Here is a 17,007-nt window from a genome sequence, read left to right on the forward strand (position 1 = left end):
ACATCTCTTTACTTTCACAGTGAGATACAGACACTTTCTCTCCCTATGTATGTACTTTTTTGTGCCTGTGTTCTGGTTGTAGTTCATGTCTTTAGCAGGCACATTGGTGTGGCTGGCTACACACTCACATTCTGTTAATTTATCCTGATAGTTGTGGGAATGGAGTGAGTGAGGTGCTTCTTGTTATCATCTCATTCCACACATGTGAATGGCTGTGACTACCAAAATGTGTGACTGGTTAGCTTTGTGGCTCAGATCATGTACTTTGTACATTGACTCTATGGTATAATGAGTTCACAAACTCGGATTTTTGCAATTTTGTGGCAATAAACTATGAAAATCTGAAATTTGAGGGCTTGTTCTCTATTTGTGCCACTTACACATCTACTCCCACCCAGCCCCACCAGGCCACTAGGAAGAGTGTTGTCCAGACAATGTTTGTTAAGTATACTTGCAAGACATTTGTCAATGGTGGCTGGTGTTTGTAGCACATAGGCAAATGTGGCAGTTGTTATAGGTTCAGACAGGAGTCCCCAGTGTCGCATTTTGCTAGTACACATGAACTCACTGTGAGGTAGACACAGCCCCCGATTAAGTGGTTGTGCTGTGTGTGTAGGAGTGTTTGCTGTTCTTCCAAGTCTCATCGGGCTCAGTCCTACATACACCTTTATGCCCAGCTCAAACAGACAAACAGGACATAAGCTTACCTCACAGTGTGTCAAAATGTCCCTGCCAGCTCTCTGGCACTGGGAACTGGTGTCTGACGTGAAGACAGCTCCTCTCATGGCCTTGTGCTCCATACACCAGGCCCCAGTCTCTGCAATTTTATAGTTGAATGTCCACTCACTGTCAGGTAATCATGGTTCTTAGTGGTCTTGGATGGCTGTGTGTAAGGAGGAGTGTTTGTAAGGCCAGACATTCCATCAGGCCCTATACTACACACACTCTTTCCTGCGTGCAAAAACAGCACCCCTGGAACTATGCTTTTCTGCGAGTGAGTGGATATGTACTGACAAAGATGGCTGACATTGGTACCTGGTGTTTTGAGCACAAGTCACTGTTTGTATTTGTGGAAAAGTCAGACACCAGTGCCCAATCTCATGCATCCTGCTAGTAAATCCCAAAAGACTGTGGGTACGCTTAGTTCCTGTTGGTCTGTTTGTGATGGTTGGGAAGGTATATGTTGGTCAGCGCCTGATGTGAGTTGTAGCCTTTTGAATTACTCCTTCTCCCACCAGCCCAGCTAACTCCTCTGAGACTATGGCTAACTGGCAGTGAGGGTAAGTGTGCTGGCAAGGATGCTGACACAGGTGCATGGTGTTAAACTTGAATCCAAATCCCAACAAGGCCTTGTGCCCAAAACACCATGCACCAGTGTCAGGCATCTTGCTGTTGCAGATCCATTCACTGTCAGGTAGGCATAGACCCAGATGAAGTGGTTGTTCCTGGTGGGTGTAGTAGTATTTACCATTACTCCGACTCATTCCAGGCTCTGTCCTTCACACACTTTTCCCACCCAGAGACAACTGACCACATGTCGGAATGACTTTGTAAGAGTGATTAGTTATGCATTATCAAGATGTGTGACACTTGTGCCTGGTGTCTGATCTAGCCACACATCCCAACAGTGCCTTGTGGTCCACACAGCAGTCCCCAGTGTCATCTATCCCACCAGTACATATCCACTCACTGTAAGGTAAGCTTAGATAAAGGGAAGCTGCTTGTGCTGGGTGGATAGAGTGTGTGTAGAACTGGGCCTGCTGGGAGATGTAGTCAGGGCTCACACTCTTCCTCCCGCCCATCCTAAACAGCCCACTAGGAACCATGCTTACTTGACAGTGAGTGTAAATGTACTTCCAGACTGGCTGACACTGGTTCCTGTTTGACCTTGGCTGCAACACACAACAAGGTCTTGTGCTCCAGGCACCACACAGCAGTGTCAGCCATCTTGCTAGTCCGCTTCCCCTCACTGTGGGTTTTGAAAAGGCCCAGAGGAGTCACCTGGGCTGGATGGAAGGAGGAGGAGTATTTGCAATGGCTATAACTTGCATAAGGCCCTGTTGCATGTTGTTTGACTTGACAACAACTCCCCTCAGGCCTTGTGCTTTCCACTCAGTGTGAAGGTCGCATAGTTCCAGTGGGTCTGTTTGGGCTGTGTGTGAGGAAGAGTGTTTTCTGCGACTACAAGTCCTATGGGGCCTGTGCCTAAACCCACCAACTCCTTTTCTGGTAACTATAATGATTTTTAACTTCACGTTCCATTTCACGGGCCCCCACTCTTTAGTTTAGAAGTGCATCCCTGTCTCCAGGTGTATGCCCGCCCTCCATCAAACGAAGGTTTTGGAGGGCGAGGACTGGCCGATGATGAAGCATGACACCAGGTGGTGTGTGAGACCAGTCCGTCACTTTTTGTGAGATGTCCCAACTCACAATAGTCTCTTAAACTGTAGTAGGGTCACACTTCACTAGGAGCAGCTTTCTGTGGTATACATTTAGCAATGGAGGCCGCTAGCTCCTAGAACCCCACGCCTCCCGTTCCCCCCTCCACACATTGTGGAGACTCCTTTGTGATAACACCTAAACCCACCAACCCAGCCATCCCAAACAGCCTACCTGTGACTCAGCTTTCCTGTGAGTGATTGGATAAGTACTGGCAAGATGTCTGATGCTGGTGCATGTTATTTGACTTGACTACAACTCCCCTCAGGCCTTGTGCTCCAGACACCTTGCAGCAGTGTCAGCCATCTTGCCAGTATATTTCGACTCACTGTGAGGGTCGCATAGTTTTAGTGGGTCAGTCAGTCAAAATCACTTTATTTGGTTAATTAAACCATAAAAGCATGCTAAAAAATCCATTGATTAAAACAGTATAATACATAATCATCGTGCGAAAGTCAATCAAACATGATATATAGCCCAGGTTACAAACTGTACATAGTAAAAGGTTTTGTTGTTAATATAAATGAGCAGGGCATAATATTTGTCAACCAGATTTACTAAAAAATCATTTTACGTTAGAAGGCGATAAGAGTTTAATATATCAGATTCTGTGGAACCTCTTTTTCTCCTTTCTCTGACTGTCGCCACCGAAACCGGTCCTAGGATGCTTGTTTCCGGTCCAGGGAGGACCTGGCTTGGCAGTTCGGGCTGGACTGTTCCCATGAGGCACAGGGTCAAGACTGATTTGCATATGGCCAGGTCTAAACTGGGGTGGCATGGTGAGCAAAAGAATGATGGATTTAACCCAGATCTCTTGACTGGGGGTGAATGTTTTGATTCGTTCTGCATTCCGTCCATCAATTGTGTGTCTTTTGCTTTCTCACCCTAAGTGCACCAGGTATGCCCAGATGTGGGTCCTGGGCTCACTGTGCCACTGGAATCAAGCTATCCTGCCTGAAGAGGGGTGAAACCACTAAACCGGTCCTAGGATGCTTGTTTCCGGTCCAGGGAGGACCGGGCTTGGCAGTTTGGGCTGAACTGTTCCCATGAGGCACAGGGTCAAGACTGATTTGCATATGGCCAGGTCTAAACTGGGGTGGCATGGTGAGCAAAAGAATGATGGATTTAACCCAGATCTCTTGACTGGGGGTGAATGTTTTGATTTGTTCTGCATTCCGTCCATCAATTGTGTGTCTTTTGCTTTCTTGCCCTAAGTGTGCCAGATATGCCCAGACATGGGTCCTGGTCTCACTGTGCCACTGGAATCAAGCTATCCTGACTGAAAAGGGGTGAAACTCCGAAACCAGTCCGAGGGTGCTTGTTTCCGGTCCAGGGAGGACCTGGCTTGGCAGTTTGGGCTGGACTGTTCCCATGAGGCACAGGGTCAAGACTGATTTGCAGATGGCCAGGTCTAAACTGGGGTGGCATGATTAGCAAAAGAATGATGGATTTAACCCAGATCTCTTGACTGGGGGTGAATGTTTTGATTTGTTCTGCATTCCGTCCATCAATTGTGTCTCTTTTACCAAAAAACTAGCAACATTAAAAATTTCCCATCGATTATTCAACATCTGCAGTTATATTAAAGCCGGCCTAGCCTGCAGAAAACCTTTGTTTTTTAACATTTGCAAGATAAAACTTTTGCGAATGTGCAAATAGTACTCACATAACAAGACAAAATGCAAAGTATCTTGAGTAGAGAAATTGTCACAAGTGCAGGGACCCAAATCCTCTACCTTCTTCCATCCCTGAAGTTCGGCCAATAAAAAGTGCAGATAGTTGAATCTCAGTCTTGTTAACAGAAAACAATGGTGGGGCTTAGTGACTATATCTAAATAAGGCTCCATAGAATAAGTAGTTTTTACTTTTTGATGGTCTCGTACTGACGGTTTACTCAGCTCTCTAGCCTCTCTTTCTGCAAGTGCCATACGTAAGAAGGAAATCTTGACCCACGCCAGATCTTTTTACATACATTTTTCAGGCGTATCAAACATCTCTGCGCGTCCTAATGATGTTGCTGTTCTTTCCACGTGGCTTAGCCAAGGGGTACTACTTGCCCTGTCTAATGCTATACAATCCCATATGATCTCCCGGTTCATTTCTAATTCTGAATTGGTCCAAACTGAAATCCATTTGAGTAAAGGGGCCATTCTGATCAAATCTGACACAAAACCAATACCCACTTCTTGATGGATATTGTACGAGGGTGTAGATTGTGGGGCTGAGAGCAGGCTTCTTAAGAATTTATTTTCAAATATTTGTAGCTCTCCAACATCCTTGTAGCCCCACATTTCAGAGCCATAATTTTAAATAGCTATACTTTTAGCCCTATATATATTTAACATCGCTTGCACGGGCGTAGCCCTCAACTTGCAAGCAAAATCAAGCACAGCCCCTGTCGATCCGACCATGGCATTTCTCTTGGTTTTCCTTTGCCGTACCCTTGTATTCCTATCATCAAATAAAATGCCTAGGTACGGGAATGTAGTGACCCTAGTAATTGTATTCCCTTCGCAATAATGGGACTTATTTATGAAAAGTGACGCATTGCTGCGAGAAAACAAGGATGCGTCACTTTTCATTGCGCCCTCCTCGCGACACCAATGATGCGTCATATTTACAGTATGACGCATCATGTCGCTAGGAGGTACAAATACGTCAGTATTTCAGATGTAGCGACAGGTGCAAAAATGACGCATTGCTGGAGTGTGTCACAAAAGTGACGTAACTCCAGCAATGGGTCATTACGCCTGGGCAAGTCCCATGTTAAATGTTCCTGTGTCAGTCTTATCCCTGGCATGAGGCAGGCATAAGATATTGATAAATTTGTGCCCTAGAAGTGGCGCAGTGAAATCTTATAAATTTCATAGCGTCACTTTTACGACCCTTTCTTGAGTCCGAGGGCAGGTATAATGTGGCGCAGGGGTTTACAAAGTGACGCATCTACCTAGATATGTCACTTTGTAAATATGATGCAACATGGTGCATTTTTTGCGCCGATGATGCGTCACAAAAAGTGACGCACCGGCGGTGCAAAAGTGACGCAAGGGCCCATAAATAGGCCCCTATGTGTTTTGGATTTTCTTGGTTTGGCACCCATGATTATAGTGTGGGATTTGGAGAAATTAACATTCAAATCCAATGATCCCATTAAGTCAGCAAAGGGCCTCAGAAGAGACTGAAGGCCCACCGCTGTCCGGGCTAACAGAGCAGCGTCAACTGAGTATAGAATCGCTGGTATCAATCGATCCCCCATGAGTGGGATATCCTTGCTAGCTCTGCCCAGAACATAATCTAATTTGTTTATATAAAGAGTTAACAGCAAGGGGGCCAAAGTGCATCCCTGTCTAACTCCACTTATAATACGTATTCCTTGTGTATGATTGCCCTTTTGATCAAACCTTACTGTGGCAGAGAGATCCCTATGCAGGTCGGATTAAAAATTTGCAATGTTTTTATCCATGCCCATTGAGAGCAGCAAGTCCCAGTCAAAGGCAGAGGACTGATCCATAAAAGCAAGGTGTAGTGTCCCTTTCTTAACTACGGTGTATTTCCCGGCTAAAAGAATCAGGTTGAGACACTGGTCCACGGTGCCCCTGCCTTTCCTGAAGCCATATTGAAGGTTTGACAGAACATTATGCTCCTTGATCCAGTCTGTCAATTTGCTAAGGACTACTCGGCCTAACCCTTTAACAGCTGAGTCGATCAATGATATGGGCCTAGAATGGCTAGGATCTCCCCTCTGCCCTTTTTTAAAAACTGGGAGAATCATTGACTTGGACCCAGAACCCGGCAGCCCATATTGACATGCCATATTAAAAACATTTGATAATATTTTTTAACATAATGTTGTATTCATCTTAAAAAGGTCAGCAGGGACCCCATCCAGCCCGGGATCGTTATTGCTTGTAATTTGGGCAATGGCCACAGGTACTTCTTTTTCAGAAAAATCCAGGTTATAAGCTGTAGCCGTGGGTGGTGTACCTGTGGGTCCCTGGCATAACAAATCACCATATATATGTGTAAAGTGGTTAAACCACTGCTCCGCCAGTATGTTACATTCCTCAGTGGTACCACTAAGGCCAGAGAAAAAGGGTCTCTTAACAATATCCCAAAACTTTGCGCTGTTCTTAATAACATCCACAGACAGCAGGTCGTACCAAGCTTCCTGTTCAATTTCTCTTTTGCAGATACTTAGGGCCTGCTTATACGCTTTCCTAGATGCAGCTATTAAGATTCTGTCTTGGGGTGTTTGTTTAGTTGCAGAAAGTAACTTATGATGCGCAGCAGTACAATTATGATCAAACCACCTGCCACCATTATTAGCAAATTCTTTGTAAGGATATGAGAGGGCGCTGGCCACTTGCTTGCATCTTCTATCATATGCTGTAAGGATCCCTGCTCCCCTTGGCCTGCCCTCTTGGCATATGTCGATCTCATTCCCAACAATATTTAATAAGTCGCTTAAAAAAATATCTGGTACTCCCTTGGACCATTTGAGTCTACAGCCTTGATCCATGGTTCTTAAAGTGGGGGCTGGGACAATAAACTCCGTTGTAAGTGCATCCTTTAAACACCCTCGTAATATAATATATATGGGGTTATGGTCACTAAAATGTGACCATTGAGCAACATAATTAGAAACCAAGGGTAGTAAGACTGCATTAACAAAAATATAATTAATTGTTGAGTTCATGCCCATTCCCTTAAATGAGGGGATAACCGCCTCTTCAGTTGTAAGATTAGGATATATCAACCCAAATCCCGCCAAAAGATCCTCTAAATATCCACCTTGTAGCGTATGTTCAAAGTGTATCTCTGAATAACGATTCCCCGGGCCAAGGTCATCAGTGACCAAGCAGTTTTTTTTGCACAAATGAATGTTAAAATCATCCAATAAAATGATCGAAAACGGGACGGATTTTTTTCCCTGTGCGAATCTAAGAAGTGATTTAGACTGCATAAATGTCAGTCAGTCAGTCAAAAAGCTTTATTTCGATAAAAGAATTATCATAAAAGCATGTACATACAAACATATAAAAACAAACAGACAATTCATCAAGGGAGCAATATTTACAAAAAGTCACAATATTTGCGAAAGTACTCTCCACCTTGATAGCTTCATGACTAGTTATATAAATTCATAAAAATGTTAAAATCGTTAAAAAGGTTAAAAAAGGGGATAAAAGTGCTATAAACAGGAATCATCTATTGGAGCTAATCAATTTACTTCTGATGATCCAAGACCAGCCCAAAAATTTGGCCACTGCACAAACTAACATCAGTCTTGTGTCAGATTGAAGAATGCGCAAGGCAACACGGTAGTTTGTAGTGCCCAGGAGACGACAGGCAGGGCCTAGCCATTTCCTTCTTGGATTACTGTACACTGGACATTCAAACATAATATGGGCAATGCTTTCGACCTTCTCCACACAAAACGGGCAAGTGTCGGGTGTCTGGTGGGGAGGCTTCCATTTGCTAGTGAACTCTCGGGTTGGAAGAATCTCTAGTCTGAACTGGAGATACAAAGATCTATCCCTTGGCTTTTGTACAAACTCGAGATAAGGTTCAAAGCAAATGGACTGCTTGTGAATGTAGAAAGCTTCAGTCAGCCTGCCAGCATTAGGATTACTGAGGTCCTCGTTATCAATCCTGGCCCAATATGCTCTTTTAAGGTCCACCTTACTCACGGGGGCACCATGTTCCCAGGCATCATTTAGATCTAGTTGCTTTAGGGATGTTTTGATGTTACGAAGCCAGCTTATTTTATGGGAGCCTGAAGTGTTCATAATTTCTCTCAGGCCCTCAGAATATTTTTCTAGCTCCGGAGTGCGCCAGAGGCGAGCCCAGAATAACAAAGGACGCAACCTAGCAATATCTTTGATGGAACGCCTACCCAGATCGCTAAAGAGCGGTTTCAGAGGGGTTCCCCTAGGCATTGAGAGTAGATATCTCATAAATTTGTTCTCGGACAAGGTGATATCTTCAAGGTTGTCAAAACCCCATAATTCGGCACCGTATAGGGCTGTACCAACTGCTTTGGCCTGATAGATCTCCAATGCGGGAGCGATTGGCTTACTCCTAGAGGATCGATGTTCTTTGGCAATCACTCCCGTGGCTCGTTTAAAATTTAGTAGCATCTTGGTAATATGGGGTCTCCAGCTCAAGGTGTCGGAAACTCTAATTCCTAGATAGTCAAATAATTTGACATATTCTAGGGGCGTTCCGTCAGACATAATGGATACGCTGGGTGATTTATGTGACTTGAAGGAGAGGAGCTTGGTTTTTGATGTATTAATAGCTAAACCTCTCAATGAACAGAACAAATGAAACCTATCCAAAAGCTTCTGTAGGCCCTTTGGTGTCTTCGATATCAAGAGGGTGTCGTCCGCAAAAAGAAGGGTGGGAACTTTTTCACCCGCCAGGGCGGGGGCGTCAGCTGGAACGTCTTGTAAGAATTTCACCACTCCATTCACAAACAAGGAGAAGAGGGTGGGCGCCAATACACAGCCCTGGCGGACGCCTCTTTTAACTGGGATCTTATCAGTTTTCTGTGCCTGAGTTCCCCACCGAACCCTTGCAAAGTTACCCTCGTGTAGACGGACCAAAAGGTCGAGAAGAGGGGACGGCAAACCCATTTCCTGGAGGACAGACCAAAGACGGGCACGAGGGACCAGGTCAAAAGCAGATCGCAGATCTATAAAGGCCAAATGGAGGCTGCCCCTACCAATCGAAACAACCTTCCAGTGTAGCAGGAGCAGCCTGAAGACCTGGTCGATCGTGCTCGTCCTTGGTCTGAACCCAGCCTGAAAGTGTGAAAGAACACTATACTCAGTAGCCCATGATAATATACGTTCCAGCAGAACCCTGCCAACGACTTTCTGGCCAACGTCAATAAGACTTATTGGTCGGTAGTTGGCAGGATCCTCCCTGGAGCCCTTCTTATATTTTGGAACTACTTCCGCTCCTTTCCATGATTCGGGGATGGGTGAACCCCTAAGGATGGCATTAAGTAAGATGGTAAAATAAACAGCCCACGATTTAGGATCGGAGCGGAACAAATCACCAGGCAGGCCATCAGGACCTGGAGCTTTAGCTGGGACTAATCTATTGATGGCGGTCACAACTTCTGCCTCTGTGAACAGGTCATAGTTGGTCAGAATGGGGTCTGTTGGGGCAATTTGAGAGAATGTGCTCAAGGTTTCATTATCTGTGCCCGAATAGAGGCTCGAAAAGTGAGCAAACCATTCCTAGTTTGTGATGTGGTTGGAGATTACATCAGGATCAGAGCCTTTTGAGTATCTGCACAGGTTCCAAAAGGTGACTCCATCCCTAGCTAAGCTAGCAGTTTTTAAAGCCTGCCAGTGAGATTCCTCCCAAGCAGACTTTGCTTTGATGACAGCCTTCCTGTAGGCAGACCTAGCATGTTCAATAAGGGAGCAATCCTTAATTTTAATAGCGGATATGAGCTCATTCTTACTTGACCTGCACTCAGAGTTAAACCAAGAGCCAGGTGATTTATATTTGTTGGTTCTAATCGTAGAAGAGGATATAAAAAGTGCTCCAATCAGCTCGGTGGTGGCAACATGAATAGATGTGGCCCTTGAACACTGGTCAGATTCCTCATAAGCTTCCCTGAGTTCAGCGGTTTTAGATGACAGTATGTCTTTTATGGAATGAATTTTTTGTTCATCTAAGGCGATTTTAGGCCATTTCAGGTACCTTTTGCAATTTGATGGAATAATATCTTTGGTGGACAATAGGGGACAGGGATCGGGAATTGCTTGGTCTGGTGGCCACAAATTCTTTAGCGTTAAGCAAAGTGGATTGTGGTCGCTGTCAATGGTTGAAGCTATGACCAAGTCCACCGCATGGCGCCACAACCTGCGATCGATTAAAATATAATCGATTCGAGATGGACTGGAAACTCTATTAAAGGTGTGGGCTGCATGGAGGTCGGAGGGAAGTCGACCATTGGCAGCTCTCAAGCCAAATTCCAAAGCCAAAGCATTTAACTGGATTATCACCGGTGTCCATCTCTTCACTGGGGGGATAGATAAAGTGGGTATCCCCCATCTGGCATCTTCCTCGTCAACCTCTAAGATGTCTTCAGAGGCAAGGGGCTCATAGGTGCAATTCAAGTCCCCTGCGACCAGAATGAGTGAGCTGGATGGACAAGAGGAAAGCTGTTCTTCCAGTGTAGTAACAATTGGTGATTTAGATCCTCCTTGGGTGCCTCTAACATATATGTTGAAAAGCTCAATGCAGATCCCCCCTTTCAGACCACTCAGAGTTATATGCATCAAGTCCGGTGATGAGCTTTGTACTTCGCGGACGCTACAGGGAAGAGCGATATTTATCCATATAATGAGGCCTCCAGAGGGGCGGCCACGGCCGATGGATCGGGCAGGAACACAATAACAAGTATAGCCAGGTTTATATAGAGGTGATAAGCTCCAAGTCTCTTGGAATATGCAGATGTCAAAGGTGGAAATAAAAATGTTCCAATCCGGCAAAATGAGTTTAGCTTTCAGGCCGGCAATATTCCATGAGATAATTTTATAGTTCAGTGGTGGAGCTAAGGGTGGAGAAGAGTCAGGGTCCGGAGTAGATAAGGTTGGAATTAGAAGTTGTGTCCCATCTTTCCCCTGGGCCCCACTAACAATAGGAGGAAGTCCTATTTGGGTAGACATCCTGCAATTGGCAGCCAAAATTGCTTGCGGTACTCCACCAGAAGTTGATAGAGTATTTATTGCCGGGGTAAGTCAGTCGTTTAGTTCCAAATTAGATACACCCTCAGGACCATGGTTTAACGATCCACCCCATCTCCTCGTGTGATCTTGACTTACTGTGAGGAAGCGTCTAAATTGAATAGCAGACGAATCAGGGGAGGAAGATCTGTATTCTAGTGCTATGAGGCCTTCAGCTTGTTGATGATTAGCTAGAGTCAACTCTATTGCATCCGTATGGTTGTTGTCATGTCTGATTCTGCGGACCCCCAGCAGATCCTCTCTTATGAGGGATCGGCAGCCTCTGACATGGCGAATCCAGTGTATGATCTTATTTTTTAATGATTCTTCGTTCTCATGACCAACAGTCATGGGGACACCCACCATATAGACAGTGGGTTGTGAGCTGGCCCTCAGCCTTTGCACTGCAGGGGGTGGAAGAGACGGGGCGTAAGATGGTTGTCTTTGGGCAGAGAAAGACTGGCTAGTGGCAGCATAGGAATTTGCAATTGGCTGAGATTTCGTGTTAATTTTAGAGTAGTTGGGCCGAGCTCTGTTGGGTGATGGATGGTTTAATCTATCCTGTGTCGATAAGGATGTCGTCTGGGGCAATGTAGATAGACTGGGGTCAGGTGTTTGAAGGGAAAGTGTTGTTGTCTTTAGGTTATGCGCAATAATAGGTAAAGTCGGTGGTGGTTGTGATAATGGGCTAGGGAGTTTCTTGACTATAAGCAATAATTCCGTGACTAATGCTTTTAAATCGCTGATCTCAAGCTTCAGGGACATAATGGTTTCAGAGATTGAACCTGTAGCTGTTGTAGTACCCCCTAGTGATTCTTGGCGCATCCTATCCCCTTCTATCTGTATCCCAGGTTCATAGCCCCGAGCAGAACACAAGTTAAATGTTGCAGGTACATCAGAGCTAGCAGTACTGGTTGTAGGCTCAACATAATCATTGCCAATATCAGCTAAAGGCTCAAAACGATTTGAGCAAACAATAACAATAGGATCCAGGGGTACAGAGTTAGGAAGCGGGACACAGGAGCTTGCATCTTCAGTAGTTTGTTCGGAATTGTCACTGTCACTCTGCAAAGTGTCCCGTGTTGGAGGTTTTTTACTAAACATTTGCGGGATGATGACAGGACTTGGGCGATGGTTAGATGAAAGCAACGACGATGAAGTAGTGAGAGGGATGTCAGAATCTAGAATGGTGGTGCAATCATCTACTAGCGAGTCAATTCGATCTAGTGTAGTGGCAGGCGTAGATTTTTTATTAAGCTTTCTGGCCTTATTCCTTTTGGTCACATTGCCAGTTGAGCTGGCCGCACCCCCATTCACATCAGATATTTTCCTTTTGCCCATTGTAGCCCTCACCTGAACAATCACCCAAGATTATTGTGATACGCAGATTGTACAATGTCCCCTGTTTAGCACCACAGCAAGAAACCCTCAATGACAGCACAGTACCTTGTAGTAGGATGGGCAGGACGCTGGACAATAGCACATTCGTCACGGGACCTTTGGCGTTAGGGAGGGGGCCCAGCCCAGCCTCCTCCGGCCCCGGACGGCCACAGACGGCCCGCCCTCTGCCCGGGCTCAGCCCGGCGCCGCCCGCGCGCGTCCCGCGATGCTGGTAGAGCCTCTGCTCAAATAGCGCCTCCGGGCGCGGTGTCCTCCGGAAGTGGGCGGTTCTCGGTGGTATGCTGGGAGTAGGAGTCCCCCCCAACTGCGGCCTCGGTGACACGGGAGGCGGCAGGGGAGAACCACAGCAGGAAGGCAGAGGGATCCCGAGGAGTCTGGCCTGCTGTCCTGGATTCCGGTAGGTCGTTCTGCACTCTCTGGCAAGATGTCTGAAGCTGCTGGGATAATCGAAAGTCACGTGCACTCGTTTTCCCTTCTAAAGTTACCATAAATGTTCATTCGCAGAAGAGTTTTCAAAAGAATTATAAAGATTAACAACGAGTACTTTGGTTTCATTCACGGGAGTAATCTCAAACACTAGACAAGTGAGGACCCAGAATCCAGTTTACAAGGGTTACCTCTGACATTTAAGGAATTCAAGGTTGTTAGACCACCCTTTGCTCTACCAGCTACGGAGGGACATGCGGCCTCAGAGTACGTTGTGTAACCATCAAGCCAGAGTGAATTCTCGATTTTCCAGTTTTATGGAAGCCCCACCAATTCGTACTCCCTTATCAGACCAAGCCACCTCGGGTCATCTAATTTGTTCTTTAAGCCCGTTATATTCCAACTGAGTACCTTAGAATTTTCCTTTGATCTAATTTCCTCCCTCATGGTTAGATTAATTGAGGCAGATTTATGTTCCCTGGCGCATCCCTGCAAATCAGCATGGATGCGCCAGGGAAGATGCGTCACGCAAGTTTGCCCTTGCGCCACCGCAGGTGCGCCGCATTTAGAATGCATATTTGTACAAAACAAGGGGACCCACTAGGTAGTTGAGGACCTTGGGTGATTGTTAATTTAAGCAAACAATGGTCCTCAAATTTGTTTAAGGAATGAGGGGAATGAATATAGTACAGAATCGAAACTATATTTTAGGAATGTCCAGCCGGACATCCAGTTTAATTCTTCAATGAAAAAGCTAACAATAATCAACAGCAAAACATAGGTGGGACACAATCCTGTATCCGTTGGGGGAAGAAGACAAATACAAAACAAACAGACATTACAGGCAAGGTAAGTGGAGCTTAATTACGAAATCCAATGTTTTAAGCTTTTTTTCTTCAAACAGTGCACTTTTTTCCATAATAGACTAATGTGCATACTGTATAGATTGGGGTCGACGACGTTTCGATCCTATTACAAAAATACAAGGATCATCATCAGGACGAAACAATGAACAAGCCTGGTGTTGAGAGAAATTGCCTGAGAGAAATCATGAAAGAATGAAAAGGAGGAAAAAAAGAAAGAGAATAAGGAAAATTAAAACTTGAATATGGCAGCGCGGAATATACATCCGTGATAGTGCACAGTGCACATGCCACATCTCACTTCATGCATTTGCTGGAATGCTACCGAGTGTGCTAGTGAAATAGACAGGACGATTGGGTCTCAACGCGTAGGCAAGCATTAGTTTAGCGCCGGTAGTGGAGTTCTACAGTTAGAACGTAAGGCCGTGGGGTGGCAAGGCGCGGAGTGTGTGGCCACAATGATTACAGCTGGAAGTCAAAACAGCCGTTGTGGAAGTTTACGCGTACCAAGGACAGTCGACGTGGTCATGTGCCGGAATGAAAATCGGGTCTAGAAGTGCCACAAGGTCTGGAGGTAGGCTGGCGGGTGCGGGTGAGACCGCAACGATAGCTGGGGAAGGGAGGGAGGCAAATGAAGTGGGGGAGCAAGTGAGTGGGTAGCGCCAAGGTGACGGGATGCGGACGAAGAAGGTACCTGTAAGAGTGCGGAGGCGGGCAAGAGGGATTTCTAGCTCCGGTCCGGGGTAAATGAGAACAACCCGCGAATCCGGGGTTGGCAAGCAATCATGATAAAATTGCGGGAATGAAGGATCCGTGGAAATACACTGGAAGGGAAGGTGCAGTTTAGTCAAAGGATCAATAGTGAGTGAGCTCAGACGGGATGGACGGACAAGGTGCTTACCGTGATCAATTGGCGTCCTCAGTCGGCAATGAACGAGTGACGAGGAGGGCCAGGGAAGCGTGCAGGTTTACATGCAACGTGTGCGTATGGTAAACTAGAGCGTGAAAATGCGACGCCATGATGGATGAGGATAGTAAAAATAGAAGAAAGAGTGATCAGACGGGGAAAGTTTTAAAGTACATAATTATTGTGAAGGGACATTTCCGCATGTTTAAAGGAAATTACAATTAATTACAAGGCCAACAGGTACTCATCAGCAATGCGTCAAAATTACTTGACAGAATCCAAGAAAAGCAGTGAGACAGAATGGGCAAAGCATATAGAATTAATGAAGTACGAACATCAAGAACTGTGAGGAGTGTAACAACGAGGCAATCACAATTCCGTTATGTTAGAGTTAAGTATTGTGCGATGAGAGGCATCATGTGACATTTGTCATAGCAACCGGCTTTCCGATTGAATTATCTCAGAAGACAGTCTGACAGAGAGGTGGATCAAAAGTGTGTTATTCAGATGAGATTAGTCCAGTCCTCATTCCGATTGAGACCATCCTTGATGCTATTCATACGAATGATCATTCTTAGTTCTTCTTTATTTAGAATCTTGGCGATGTCACCACCCCTTGGGGGTAGTTTGACGCTCTTGATGATTGTCCCCTTAATGTCATCCTCGGTGTGTCCCATTTCAGAAAAATGTTCAACAAGAGGGGCATTGGGGGTTTTGCAGCGCAGTCTGCTCCTGTGTTGACCAATGCGTAGTTTGATCTTTTGGGTAGTTTGGCCAATATACACTTTGTTACAAGGACAGGAAATCAGATAAATGACATTATTGGTATTGCAATTGGAAAAAGAAGTCAAGGTGATAAGAACATTGTTAAATAGAAAACTTTTTCCTTCCATAGTCATGCTACATACATTACAATTTCCACATTTGGCATGGCCAATGAGGGGCGTGAGCCCCCAATGTTCATCCAAGGTAGTCATGGGACGAGTGGTTGGCAGGGAGGCCCTTACCAAGTGATCCTTGAGATTGCGGCTCTTACGGAAGGCAAACAAGGGTCGCTCTATGGAAAGATTGCCCGCATTTAACACTGGCCAGTGTTGCAGGATGGATTTTCTGATTCGATTGGAGGCGGGGAGAAAGTGGTGACACAGACTATGCGGTCCGTATTGCTTTTGGTTTTAGGGGAAAGAAGGACTTCCCTGGGGCAATACCATGCTCGTTTTTTCGCATTGCTTACAAGTCTTTTGGGATACCCTCGGTCTCTGAGTTTGTTGCTAAGGGTAGCGGCCTCAAGGAAAAAATCTTCCTTGGAGAAGCAGTTGCGTCTAATGCGCAAAAACTGTGAGTATGGTAGAGAGTCTCTTAAGGCTCTGGGGTGATGACTCTCATAGCGAAGTAAGGTGTTTCTCTCAGTACTTTTCCTATAAAGTTTAGTGAGTAATTCGCCATTACAATGATATATGGTAAGGTCCAGGAATGGGATGTGTGATCTGTCGTGTGTATTGGTAAAATTCAAGCCTGAGCAGTTATTGTTCAACCAATGATTGAACTGACAGAGTGTTGCTTCATTATGATGCCAGATTAGAAAAATATCGTCTATGTATCGACGCCATAGGGTGATACCAGAGAGGAAAGGATTCGTGGGAGAAAGGATGGAAGACATTTCCAAGTGATCCATATACAGGATGGCCAGATTCGGCGCAAAAACTGCCCCCATCGATGTACCCTTCACTTGTTGGTAAAAATCATTCTCGAAGGAAAAGAAATTGCGGGTAAGACAAAGTTCCAATAACTGGATAATGAACAATGTGGGAACACAGTGAGGGCGTGGTCTGGAGTCTAAAACCTGTTGAATTACAAGGAGTGCTGGGATTTGTGGAATATTGGTGTAGAGGGATTCTACATCCATGGTACATAGGAGATCATTGTTAGGATCAAACGGGTGGTGTTCAATAAGGTTAATCATGGACATGCTGTCTCTGATATAGCACTCAGTGAGGGGGACAAAGTCCTTAATGAAATGGTCTATATATTGGCCAAGAGGCTCGAGAATAGAGCCGCAACCCGAAACTATGGGACGTCCCGGTGGGTTACTCTGGTTTTTGTGCACTTTTGGGAGAGTGTAGATGACTGGGGTACGTGGAGCCTTAACATTAAGGAAGAGAAATTCCTTGGGGCTAAGGAAGCCCTGTGCTTTAGCTTCAGTGGTGAGTTGGAGAATTAA

The sequence above is a fragment of the Triturus cristatus genome, chromosome 1_2 (assembly GCF_964204655.1).
Source record: "Triturus cristatus chromosome 1_2, aTriCri1.1, whole genome shotgun sequence".
Lineage (NCBI taxonomy): Eukaryota > Metazoa > Chordata > Amphibia > Caudata > Salamandridae > Triturus > Triturus cristatus.